This window comes from Micromys minutus (assembly GCF_963924665.1).
Source record: "Micromys minutus genome assembly, chromosome: 1".
NCBI classification, from domain to species: domain Eukaryota; kingdom Metazoa; phylum Chordata; class Mammalia; order Rodentia; family Muridae; genus Micromys; species Micromys minutus.
Genome location: NC_137969.1, coordinates 77,742,418 through 77,756,539, shown reverse-complemented (window position 1 = coordinate 77,756,539; position 14,122 = coordinate 77,742,418).

Here is a 14,122-nt window from a genome sequence, read left to right as displayed (position 1 = left end):
ACTTGAATATATATTTCTTTTTTTAAAAAAATATTTATTTATTTATCATATATGAGTACACTGTAGTTGTTTTCAGAAACACCAGAAGAGGACATCAGATCTCATTACAGATGGTTGTGAGCCACCATGTGGTTGCTGGGATTTGAACTCAGGACCTCTGGAAGAGAGAACAGTCAGTGCTCTTAACTGCTGAGCCATCTCTCCATCCCTGAATATATATTTCATATAACTTAATTAATAGTGTAAAGACATTGTTAACATTTATTCACTTGACATTTGGTTAAAAGTTGAATGTCTTAGGAAGCCACCGAAGAGAGTGCTCTTTAAAAGTGTGATAGGAGGCTGAGGTGAGCTCTCCCCAACTGATGGCTTCTGGAAGGAGTGGGAGAGGGGAAGAGAAGATTCAGTTCTATTTAAGCAGCAGGCCACTGAGAGTTTGGCCTTGCTGCAGGGAGTGTGCAGATGCCACAAGTTGGATGTGTTTCTGTTTTATTCTTTTCATTTTTACTGCTTTTGTGTGTGGAGGGTAATTACAAGATCAGGGGAGCAGACATAGACAGGGAAGTGCATGTGATTCGAATGGAAGATGCAAAACTCCCAGAGGACCAATCACATTGTTGGAAAAAAATTGAAAAAAATAAGTTGAATGTCTTTGATTGGAAATACTTGGGAAAAAACTTAGCAGTTTTTTCAGTTTAGAAGATTTTTTTTTTAAAGATGGAAACAGAATTTTATTCTTTGAACAATAATAGGAATAAGAAAAGATTCCACGTTAAGTTATGTATTCCTGAAATAGATTCATTTTATAGTGAGCTATCTATTTTTTAATTGAACAACTTTATTTTAAAAATCAAAGATAAATGTACAGATTTTAAGCATTTTTTGCATAAAAGTATATGAGTACATTTTTGCCAGTACTTGATTTTTTAAAAGGTTTGATAGTGTGCATTAAAATCTTACTAGTTACAATGATCATAAAGTACATGTAAAACAAGTTGTAACCTGGAATTAGTCAAAGTTTTCTTGGTGTCTTGGTGTATAAAGATTAAGTAAAATGGTTTTTCATTTTCTTTCTTTCTTTCTTTCTTTTGGCCTTTGTTTTTTCTTGAACTTCATATAGTCTGTGAGTTGTTTCTGATGTGTTCAGAGCTTTCTGGGGTGAGAATCCAATTATCAGCGACTGCATATTATGTCTGTTTTTTGTGACTGGGTTACCTCACTCAGGATGACATTCTCTAGATGCATCTATTTTCTTAAGAATTTCATAAGGTCTTTGTTTCTGATAACTGAGTAGTACTCCATTGTGTAAATATACCACAATTTTTGTATCCATTCATCTACTGAAGGACATCTGGGTTCTTTCCAGCTTCTGGCTATTATAAATATGGCTGCTATGCACATTGCGGTGCATGTGTCTTTGTTATATGTTGGAGCTTCTCTGGGGTATATGCCCAGTAGTGGAGTAACTGGGTCTTCAGGTAGTACTATGTCCATTTTTCTGAGGAATCATCAGACTGATTTCCAGAGTGGTTGTACCAGTTTACAACCCCTCCAACAGTGGAGAAGTGTTCCTCTTTCTCCGCAGAAGATGATTTAATTGTGAACTATCTGTGAAGATTGTAGAGTAGCCAGCAACCCAAACCTGAAAATTCAAGATCTAAAATTTAAAGAATTTTCTTTCAAATTCTGAAAAGATTTAAATATTATATTAGATTTTAGATCTTTGGACTAAGGACACTCAACTCACCCCACTTTAGCCATCATGGGCACAGTTTTCATTGTGTAAGGGTCATTATTTACTTATTCATTTTCCTAATTTTGGACATATCTAATGTTTCTAAATCTTTGTTGTCATAAATAGCTTCCTCCCAATAACTGTCTACTCACTATTTTTCCAGACAATATTAATAATGTCTTTATTGGGTTAGTTTCTCTTTGAACAACCCTTGCTATGTCATAACAGCTTTTCTAGTTATTATTTAATAAAATGCATACAAAACTAATTCTGGATTTTAATTTATGAACTGTCTCTGTTTCCCTGCTACAACTAGAATCCCAGGACATCCAATGGGCCAGGCATTTACCATAGCTTACAACCTGCCTAAAGACAGGGGACACATTTACTTAGAGGAACAAATATATCCTACCTCTAACAAGCTTACCAGGGAAGAGCTCAGAATAATTTAAGATCTAGAAAAAGATATCACTGCTCTTAGCACACTCATTCAGATTAACACTAGAAGTGCTGTCCAGAGCATCAAGCAAGAGAAAGAAGCAGCTGACAGAGGAGATGTCAAGTGGACACTGTGCATAGCTGGTGCGTTTGCCTAAGAAATGGATTGGGCAGAATCATAGAATATAAAATTAAAAATTATGTAGCATTGTTTTATGTCAAGAATGACTTTCCTGAAAAATAAAGCAATTCTGTTTATTAAAATAAAAATATTTGAAATAAATTAACCAAAGACAACCCCCCCCCCAAAGTATGGTGAAAACTAGAAAACTTTGATGAAAATAACTAAATGCGATTCTGTTCAGTTATCCATACTATGCAAGTGATGTGCAGTGCCTATCAATACTTCACAGAGCTAGGAAAAAAGTTTTAAAATTCATATTGTATCACAAATCTCTAAACAGCCAATTTTCAACAAAGCAGGAAATATTAAGTTTCCCGTGTTATGTGCTACAAAACTCTAGCACAGTACTGGAATAAAAAGATTGGTTGCAAGACAGAAAAAAAAAAGCTATAACATGTATTTGAATACAAGTGTTCTTAAGTTGCTACAAACATTAATTAAAAAAGTATAGTCTTTGAGGAATGGTGTAAAAGAATGAATTTAGATCTCTTTCCCTGGTTACAAACCTGGCCTAAAAGAATGAAAGACCTGTACCTGTGAAACTACAAACAAAAATATGTGGGGATGATTGAGCACACGGGACTGTATGGGGATTTATTTTTTAGATAAGACCCTCAAAACACAAGAAACAGAATCCAAGATGTATACACAGGACATTATGGAAAGCTAAAATCTTCTGTTGAAGTGAGGAAAATGTTTCAAACATACATCAAACAAAAGGTTAATATTCAGAATACATAGAAACACAATAAATCCAACAACAAAATATAGTACTATAATTTTAAGCAATGGGTAATGAGCCTAAATAGAAATTTCTGAAGAAGACACACAAAAGGCCATTAGACAAATGCAAAACATGTTCAATATCACTAGTCATTGGGAAATGCAACCCCAATCTGCACGTGCGATGCTGCTTTGAAAGTTTAAGTGGCTGTTATAAAAAGGACAAAAGGTAGCAAGTGCTGGCTGAGGAGAGAGAGTTTTTGCACACTGCTGGTGAGGATGTGAACTGTGTGTCATCATTACAGAAAACCATAATAGAGAGTCTTCAAGAATTAAAACTCAAACTGCCACATGAGCCAGCAATTAACTCCTGGGAATTTATCCAAAAAAAATTAAGCCAATATGTTACAGAGATATCTGTACTTTGATGTTTATTATAATACCAGTCACAACAGCCAAGAACTGAAAACAACCAAACCATACCTCAGCCAATGAGTGAATTAAAAACTAGCGTATTTACATGCAGTAGACTGTTACTGGGCTATGAAAAGGAAGAAAAGGAAGGAAGGGAAGGAAGGAACAAATATATCCTACCTCTAACAAGCTTACCAGGGAAGAGCTCAGAATAATTTAAGATCTAGAAAAAGATATCACTGCTCTTAGCACACTCATTCAGATTAACACTAGAAGTGCTGTCCAGAGCATCAAGCAAGAGAAAGAAGCAGCTGACAGAGGAGATGTCAAGTGGACACTGTGCATAGCTGGTGCGTTTGCCTAAGAAATGGATTGGGCAGAATCATAGAATATAAAATTAAAAATTATGTAGCATTGTTTTATGTCAAGAATGACTTTCCTGAAAAATAAAGCAATTCTGTTTATTAAAATAAAAATATTTGAAATAAATTAACCAAAGACAACCCCCCCCCAAAGTATGGTGAAAACTAGAAAACTTTGATGAAAATAACTAAATGCGATTCTGTTCAGTTATCCATACTATGCAAGTGATGTGCAGTGCCTATCAATACTTCACAGAGCTAGGAAAAAAGTTTTAAAATTCATATTGTATCACAAATCTCTAAACAGCCAATTTTCAACAAAGCAGGAAATATTAAGTTTCCCGTGTTATGTGCTACAAAACTCTAGCACAGTACTGGAATAAAAAGATTGGTTGCAAGACAGAAAAAAAAAAGCTATAACATGTATTTGAATACAAGTGTTCTTAAGTTGCTACAAACATTAATTAAAAAAGTATAGTCTTTGAGGAATGGTGTAAAAGAATGAATTTAGATCTCTTTCCCTGGTTACAAACCTGGCCTAAAAGAATGAAAGACCTGTACCTGTGAAACTACAAACAAAAATATGTGGGGATGATTGAGCACACGGGACTGTATGGGGATTTATTTTTTAGATAAGACCCTCAAAACACAAGAAACAGAATCCAAGATGTATACACAGGACATTATGGAAAGCTAAAATCTTCTGTTGAAGTGAGGAAAATGTTTCAAACATACATCAAACAAAAGGTTAATATTCAGAATACATAGAAACACAATAAATCCAACAACAAAATATAGTACTATAATTTTAAGCAATGGGTAATGAGCCTAAATAGAAATTTCTGAAGAAGACACACAAAAGGCCATTAGACAAATGCAAAACATGTTCAATATCACTAGTCATTGGGAAATGCAACCCCAATCTGCACGTGCGATGCTGCTTTGAAAGTTTAAGTGGCTGTTATAAAAAGGACAAAAGGTAGCAAGTGCTGGCTGAGGAGAGAGAGTTTTTGCACACTGCTGGTGAGGATGTGAACTGTGTGTCATCATTACAGAAAACCATAATAGAGAGTCTTCAAGAATTAAAACTCAAACTGCCACATGAGCCAGCAATTAACTCCTGGGAATTTATCCAAAGGAAATTAAGCCAATATGTTACAGAGATATCTGTACTTTGATGTTTATTATAATACCAGTCACAACAGCCAAGAACTGAAAACAACCAAACCATACCTCAGCCAATGAGTGAATTAAAAACTAGCGTATTTACATGCAGTAGACTGTTACTGGGCTATGAAAAGGAAGAAAAGGAAGGAAGGGAAGGAAGGAGAGGAAGCAGAGAAAGGAAAAGGAAGGGAAGGAAGGAAATATTTTCATCTGTGACATTACAGATGAAGCTGAGCAGATCGCAGGTGAAATGAGCCAGCTCCTAGATGAGGACCACTCAATTCACTTGTGTGAAGCGTGTATTTTGAAAACAATCAAATGGAAATTGAGAGTAGGTGTGGTTTTAGGTGCTAGGAAGAGTAGGTGAATGCAAATGCAGGAAAAGTCAATCAAGGACTCCGAAGTTGACACAGCAGACTCAGTCTCTGCTTGTCCACTGCATACTAACATGACTGTAAATAATGTCAGAGTATCATGTACTTCAGAAAGCTGGAGGAAAGGATTTCATTTATCTTTGCCACAAAAAATATTAAAAATTTAAGGGCATGGGTATCTTTGATAAAAACGTGTGTGTGTGTGTGTGTGTGTGTGTGTGTGTGTGTGTGTGTGTGTGTGTGTGTGTGATGTGTGTGTATCAAGTCAGCATGTATGTGTTACCTCATGAAAATGTATAAATATTTGTGTAGAATAAAAAATAAGGCGAACTTTATAACATGTATCACTTTAAGAAGATGTTATTAGCTAAGTGTGTGTATATAATCTATAAAAATTCAAAACTTAAAAATAAAAAATATGAAAAAATTTAAAAAGATAGAAGTAGATGCAGCAGAGAACTGTTTTCTAGCCCCTGGCATTATTGTGAGAAGGAGGAGCAGTTGGAAACATGATTCTGAAAAGGTACTGGAACCAAGAGCCTCTCTGACTTTTGAACTCTGTAAGGTGAATGGGGCTTTTTCTCCTCCCATGATATGCTGTATTGTCACAGAGCCAAAGTAGCATGGCCAGGTGACCATGGTCTCAAACAATAGACTAAATAAATCTTTATTAAGGTGTTGCAACTGTTGTTGTTAATATAAGGCTAACTAGCTAACATAGTCAGAAACTCTTTGTGGAGGAAATTATCGTGTGCAGTAGCTTAACAGTCATCCTGAACTCAGTGTCCAAAAATACAAGACAGCAACCAAGTCTGCATTTGTTTATTGCCTACTATTTTCTTTACTTATGAGTGTTCTCACTGGGATTTTGCAAGACTGAGTAAGAAATGTTGACTACAGAGTATCGTAGACTCAAAGTACTAACTTTGATTAGATTATCCAGGATGGAATTCTCAACTTTAACACTTTAGAGCCCTGTGAATGTGGGAATGTGAGTTTAGATTTAACCTCTTTAAGCCCTAATATCCTTATCTATAAAAATGGATAGCCGTGTGCTCCATGTGGCTAAGAAATGACCTATTTACATTGATTAAACTCCCTAATTCATTAGTTACTCCATCAATAGAAAAAAAGCTGTCAAAGTCCTGCTGCTAATGAGATGTGTCTTCTTCAGTCTCCAGGTATTGCATGGTTTTTCCTGCATCTCCATTGGATACTATGTTCTTGACTTCAGGGAATAACTGTACATAGGTTAGCCATTGGGTACAATCACTGGTCATCATTTTTCATCCCACATTGAAGAGTCTCTGAATGAATTCAGTTACTTAGACCAAAATAAATAAAACCCACCTTGACAGCTCATTTTGGGAATGCACAAAGACAGCAGCTTTCCCCAACAGTGTCTTTGAGAGAATCCTTGACACTGTGTAGTGGAAAAAAAAAAATGAAAGAAAAAAAATCCACATCCATTTTTTAGTCTAATGGTTCTATTCATCTATCTCATTTAAAGAGTTTCAGAAACAAACTTAAAAGTAATTCTTCTAAGAGTAACCTAAGCCATGGCTCATGCCCTTGAATTACTTTATTCAGATTTTCAGTATATAAAAATGATCTCCCTAGCTCAGTAGATAGGCCATCAACAGCAAAAGTTGTCAAAGCCCTAATGCTATATAAAACATCCAACATATAAAAACAATCAAGGTTGTGAGCCATGGAAGTAAGAAAGCTTGCTGAACTCTCCACGACTCTTATTGTGGAGACGAGGATCCCCAAAGATCCTACCTGGTCAGGTAAGCTGCTGAAAGTGACTCCTCATGTCTGTGGATCTGAGCTGGGGCTGGCCAGATGCAGTCCAGACTGTAATTCAGTGCCCCAGATATTTACCTGTGTCCTGTGAGACAACAGAGCACACCTTCCTATCAGAACCCAGCAGTTGAACATCATTCAGACAATGTTCAATCTATATTAGTATACTCTAGCTTGGGGATCAAAATCTACCTGGTTGAGTTAGTTTTATATGTGAAGAGTTAAAATGGAATTTTAACTCTTATCTTTTTTCTCAGGTGTTACACTAGATTTAACACACATAAATTTAACAAACACTCAGTCTCAGTCCCCAGGAAAACCCAGGACTGAATACTTTTGGTCACCAGTAGCATTCTTTTCCTTCCTTCCCATCTACCATCTATGTATCTATGTATCTATCTATGTATCTATGTATCTATTTATGTATCTCTGTATCTATCTATCTATCTATCTATCTATCTATCTATCTATCTATCTATCTATCTATCTATTCCTTAATCCTTTTTTTGCAGTCCAGACTCCATCTCCCTCCCACCCCAAGGACTGCTCCACATCTTACACCCCCACTCCACCCCACCCCTGTCTCCAAGAGGATACCCCCACCCCCACCTCACCAGACCTTCCCACTTCCTTCAACCTCAAGTCTCTTGAGGGTTAGGTCCTCTCTGACTGAGTCCAGACCCAGCCCTCCTCTGCTGTATATGTGTTGGGGGTCTCATATCAGCTGGAGTATGCTGCCTGGTTGGTGGCTCAGTTTCTGAGCGATCCAGGGGTCCAGTTTAGTTGAGACTGATGCTTTTTCCATAGGGTAGCTCTTCTCCTCAGCCTCTTCCAGTTTCTCCCCAACCCAAACACATGGGTCACCAGCTTCTGCCCATTGGCTGGGTGTAAATATCTGCATCTGACTCTTTCAGCTGCTTGTTGGGCAGTTAGGATAGGCCCCTGCCTGTAAGCACACCACAGCATCAGTGCTAGTGTCAGCCTTTGGGGTCTCCCCTTGAGCTGGATCTCACTTTGGGTCTGTCACTGGACCTCCTTTACCGCAGGCTCTTCTCCATTTTTGTTCCTGCAGTTCCCCCAGATGGGAACACTCCTGGGTCAGAGTCTCTGACTATGGAATGACAACCTCATCCCTCCACTTGACGCCTTATCTTTCTCCTAGAGGTGAACTCTACATGTTCCCTCTCCCCACTGTTGGCATTTAGTCCAAGGTCCCTTCCTTTGAGTCCTGAGATTCTCCCACCTCCCAGATTTCTGGTACATTCCAGAGGGTCCCCCACCTCCTGCCCTCTGAGGTCGCCTGTTTTGATTCTTTCTGCTGGTCCTCAGGACTTCAGTCCTGTCCCCAGTTCATATTTCCCTCTTCACCTCCCTGTCACCTTTCCCACCGAGGTCCCTCCCTTTGATTGCTTTGGTTCCCCCTGTGAGCGTTACCATCCCTTATGCTGACTTAGAAAGTCCATCCACAAACTACTGTGAACATAATGGATTTTTGTCTCCTTCAACAATTAGTGGTCTAAATAAATAAAATCGATGATAACTGCACACTGACTTGGTTTTCTGAGTCATGTAAATAAATTGGCACACACACACATACGTGTGTGTGTGTGTGTGTGTGTGTGTGTGTGTGTGTGTGTGTGTGTTTTTCTGGTAATGTCTCGTTGTTCCTAGAAACTAAGTAAATGTTCTCCTGGGGTTCATCTTGGGAGCATGTTATTTAAAGAGATGTTAGCCTGGATTCCTTTAAGTTGGCTTCCCTCACTTTTACCTTGAGTCTCAGTCAGCTGTCCACCACTGTAGCAAAACACCCAAGGAGATGAAAAGAAAAGCTTCTTTTGTTTCAGAGTTTTGTAAATTTCAGCAATCGCCAGTTAGTCCAGTTGCTTTGGGCCACAGGGGACACTGCACCCTGTGGCAGGAAACAAAGATAGAGCAAAACAATTCACCTCGTGGTCAGGAAGCAAAAATGGTTGTTGGAGGAGTCACTGAGAACCCCCTTGGGTGAAGATGCCTGCTGTATGTTTTGGGGGCCTGAGTTCAATCCCTGGGACCTCTGAAAGGGTGGGAAGTAAGAATCAACTCCCCAAATCTCTTGTCGGATCTCTGTACACTGTGCACACATCTGCACACACATGTGCATCATGCACACTCAGTAATAGCTATTTTTAAAATACATGAGAGTGAGTATAGGACTGGGTACTTAACAACACCGTCAAAAGCAAACATCCAGTGACCTAATGACCTCCCTCGAGGATCTACCTCCCAGTAACACCACCTTGAGGATGAAGTCTTCTTTAAGCATCCAGCCTTTGGGAAAGATACTTTGTAGCCTATATCAATATTGTGTCATCCTTTTTAGAAAACTTGGAGCACAAGGAAGAGGCTCATTTTTCCTTATTTTTTCTGTTTCCACTTCCGTCCTTTTCTCAGCTACAATGTTTAAAACCTGATGGGCTCCTTAACACTTACAAGAGTTTGCCTTCAGTCTACATTGTCATTCCTCCCATGTGCCTAGAAGCTTTTTGGAATCCCGACAAGACTTTTTCAGACTGCTCTGCCCTTCTTTGGTTTGCTTGTTTGTATTTTTCCTGTCTGAGGTTAGACTGACTGTGGACTTTCCATAGGGGAAGCAGGAGTTTGGATAAGCCAGTAGTTTAAGCGGGTTTTATGAGCAGCCATGTAATAAAATGCATTCAGGGGTCACAAGAGAAACTTTAATCAGCACCAGGGGTCACTGGATAGCACTTCTAACCAGGAGAGGAAGAAAAGGGGGAACAGAGGTTCAAAGGGAAGGAAGAAGAAATGGGGGAGGGGGCAGGTTTTTTTGAAGGTTCTCAAGTTATCAGAAATAACTTAAAAAAGAAAAACCAAAGTGTTTTGCAATCAGAAATGGTAAAAGGAGCCTTAATTGGCCAGCGGAAACTGGTAGAGATCTGCTGTAAATTAGATGAGAATTTTACCCAAAGACTTAACATTCCCCCACCCCCTCCCGCCCCCATGTGCACAGTTTTGCTTGAAAGTATGGCCTTATGACTAGTCTCAGGATGGATATCAGATATCTCACCCTGAAGGGAGAAACATTCCCACCAAATCCTTCTCTGGAAAAAAAAAGAACCTCCATCCAAAAATCAGAATCTGGGCAGACAAATTGGCACCAGTTTTTTTCTCTCTCCCTAGTCTTTCTTTTATATTTGGTGAGAAATAAGACTGTAGACTTGAGTCACAATTCACAAATATTTAGTAGTATTATGTTGCAAAAAAATACTGGGAGGGAAAACCAAAGGAAGGTAATTCTTAAAAGCTTTGCCTTCACTCATGCAAACAAACTTTATGCCTCTCAATAAATCTCCTGTTTTGTAAGTGGCCATTAAAATAACGGATCATTTGATTAAAATTCTGTTTTCTTTCCACAACATTCATTTGGAGTTTTGGAGACCTCCAAATGTGGTCTTGGCTATGATGTCATTAGCATTTTATTAATGTATCCAAAAGGTTAAAAGCTCTTAGGTTTTATAGGGCTTTTAAAAGCAAACATGATTGTCTCTTGCATAAACTGAGACTGAACCCATTAAAATGTGACAACAACTTCAATACTGACCCTGTTTAAAGGTTAAAAAAAATTGATCAAGGATTTGCCACATTTTTAATTGCCTTGAATCTGAACAGAGGCCAATATTTGTGAATGGAAAGAATTAAATCCAGTCCAACACCTTTCAGTATATATATATATATATATATATATATATATATATATATATATATATAAAATTAGATTTCCACTTTTTTCAGTTCAATTATGCTTTATGGCATGAAATAGTTCATAGTTTAAAAGTTTACTTTTCTTTCTCTGGTTCAGTCACAATGCAGCTAAATGAGAATATATATATATATATATATATATATATATATATATATATATATATATATATATATATATATATATATATTCCAGCATTTAAGTAGGCATTTTAAAAAGTGCCCAAAGCAGCAATAGTCATTTCCTCTGTGCTGTTTATTTGGATGGAAAAAGAAATCAAGTACAGCCCTGGGATGATCCTATTAAACTTTTAGGATTCAAATTATTTTTCTGGAGATAGCCTGCAATTCGCTATGTAGCCCAGGCTGAGAGCAAACTTAGGCAGTCCTCCTGTCTCAGCCTCCCGAGTGCTGAGATTACAAGCACAGGCCACCACACTTAGGTTTGGAAACTCTTAAATGGCCGTTTATGAGTTATAAACGTAAACCCACGATAAAGCAAGGAAACCAGAAAGGCCCCAACATACGTAGCTCTGTACTGTGTCCTTTTCTCTGTTTTGTCTCCTCTTCATACACATTTTCAGGTCGGATCGTGCTGCCTTGTTGCGTGATCTTGTATACACCAAGAAGACAAATTCCTCCTCTCCTAGTCGCTGACTGTGCCTACTAAAATGAAACTGCTTGAGCTGGGGTAGATTTTCTCTTTTTTTACATTACTGACCAGGGAATGTTCTATTCACCTTCACTGCTTTGTTAGTTAACTTTTAGCAAACTAATTTCTCATTCTAGTACATTCTGTGCTTTCAGGGCACATTAGCACTTTTAATTTAATTTAATTTTTAGCCCTCACGAATGAACTACTGAAAAGCCGTCTCCCCGAGTCTCCTTGTTTAATTGCTTCTGTGTTCTGAGGGAGCTATAACTTGCAGAAGCCGATGGGCAGATAAGCTTGCCCAACATGCGCTTAATTATACAAACAAGTCTTTCTGGAGAAAGTCTTCAGACAATTACCTCCCGAAATAAATATACCCCAGCGACTGTCAATAGCAATAAAACCCACACGATCATTTCTTAAAGCTTTTATTGTTTGCCTGTAATTAGCATGTTGATGTGATTAAAGCTACATTTGACTTCTGATAAACCCCAGACTCCTAGAGATAACATTTCCAGTGGTTCAAAGCTGCTTTCTTTAGAAGCGATATTTATCTGATTTGTAACCAATCAATTGGAAATAAAACTTTCCTGTGGCATGCCGTGAAAACAGCCAGCAGCAGCCCCTAGTCTCCCCCCAAACCCCTCCAGCAGGCTAGGTCCTTGAGTGAGATGGATTCCATATGGTTTAAGAGGAGGAACCAGCGGGTCCTGAGAAGGTAGAGAGCACAACTCTTGGGAGAATCACTCAGACCTGCGCCCTCTCTGCACGCTGCAACTACAATGTGGAAGGCGCAACTGCTGCAACCAATTTTCTTGAAAAATATGCTTCGTGTAGCAGCTAAAAGCCTGCCGAAATGGGGTTTGCTGAGGCCGTCGTTGTGATGTTTACTATCCTTCCATATTTTACGTTTATATTCGATTGTTCTATCAGATTCTTTAAGCTCGCTTTTTTTGCTTTTATATATTTTTCTGCCTTGCTCCTCTCCTTTTACCCCTCCTCTCCTTTCCCCCAACTCTCTCTCTCTCTCTCTCTCTCTCTCTCTCTCTCTCTCTCTCTCTCTTTCTCTCTCTCTCTCTCTCTCTCTCTCTCTCCCCACCCCCTTTCTTTCTGACTTTTTACTGTATATATATTTTTTTCCTATAAAATATTTTGTTTGCAATCACTTTAATTTGCCTCTTTCAAAATCGCAAAGCTCTAAATGTTGAGGTTTTGATAACCCGGTTTTCAAAAGCTGATTTTGTCCAGCAAATACTCGGAGAATGTCCTAGTGGAGGAAGACTGAGCACATAGCATCTCTATGCTATAAAAACACCCCGTCCTACAGCTTGGCTTTTTGTGTAGTTTAACCACTACACCAATGTATTTATTTTTGTTATTAATGGAAAAATAGGAAAAGAAAGAAAGCCAATTGCCTTCAATATCTGTACACAGTATTCAAGGCATTTCTTTTTGATGCTCCACCCTCTCCAAACATTCCGTATTTTTAGAAATGAAGTGGAGAAGGAAAATATTTTCTATAATGGAATAGTGTTGACATGCAAACCTTGATGTATTTCTAGCCATGCCTCATTAGAATCTGTCTTTAAATATGTGGTAAACATGTACGTAAATACAGTGTGCGTCATGCTTTCTAAATCTAGTTTTAAAGTGAACGTACATAAACAAAATAGCTTATTGCTATTAAAATGAAAACATGAAACTCAGGTCTGAGAACCTTACACTAATCTGGGCAAGTTCAAAGGTTTGCCATTTTTATTTGACTGTGTGGTTTCTCAGTGCCCGTTTCAAGTGTTTTCTGCAAACGTTGTGATTTATAACTTGATAGTTCCATATTGTATCAATTTTATTTAAACATGCATAGCTCTTTATACAGAAATTTTAAGAGCTCTGTCTTCAAATATTGATAGTTTCCAACCCAAAATGGCCATAATTATGACATTTAATATCTTAGAAATGAATGTTACCTCACATATGTATGATCTACAAAGTATTTGCACACACACACACACACACACACACACACACACACACACACACACGTGTATGTGCACACCAAGAGACCAAGAGGAATTGTGTCAGCAAAATGAACTTCTGCAACAAGACTACTGGGTCTGATAAGCCTGTCTCTGTGGGTCTGCAGTTCTATCTCATAGCAGGGGCATTTCTGAGGGTGTTAGGCTGAAAGAAAAGGTCTGTGTGAAGTATTCTATGTACCTTTAAAAATCAACTTTCATCAAACAGTTTAAACATTTCTTTCCCACAATTTAGAAAACATTTCAGAAGTCATTAAAAGTCCATTTTAAAACATCAACCATGTGTTGCTCTTCTTGTAAATGTATTTCCTCAATCCTCCATTTCTTAATTAATATAAATCAAGATAACTCCCTTGCCAGATAGATTAAACTCCTAAAACACAAAATATTTATTCTCATCACTTGATTTTAGATTCATTCACTTAAGATTTTTAATAACATATTTTTGATAAAATGTTTGTTTCTGCTAAAATAT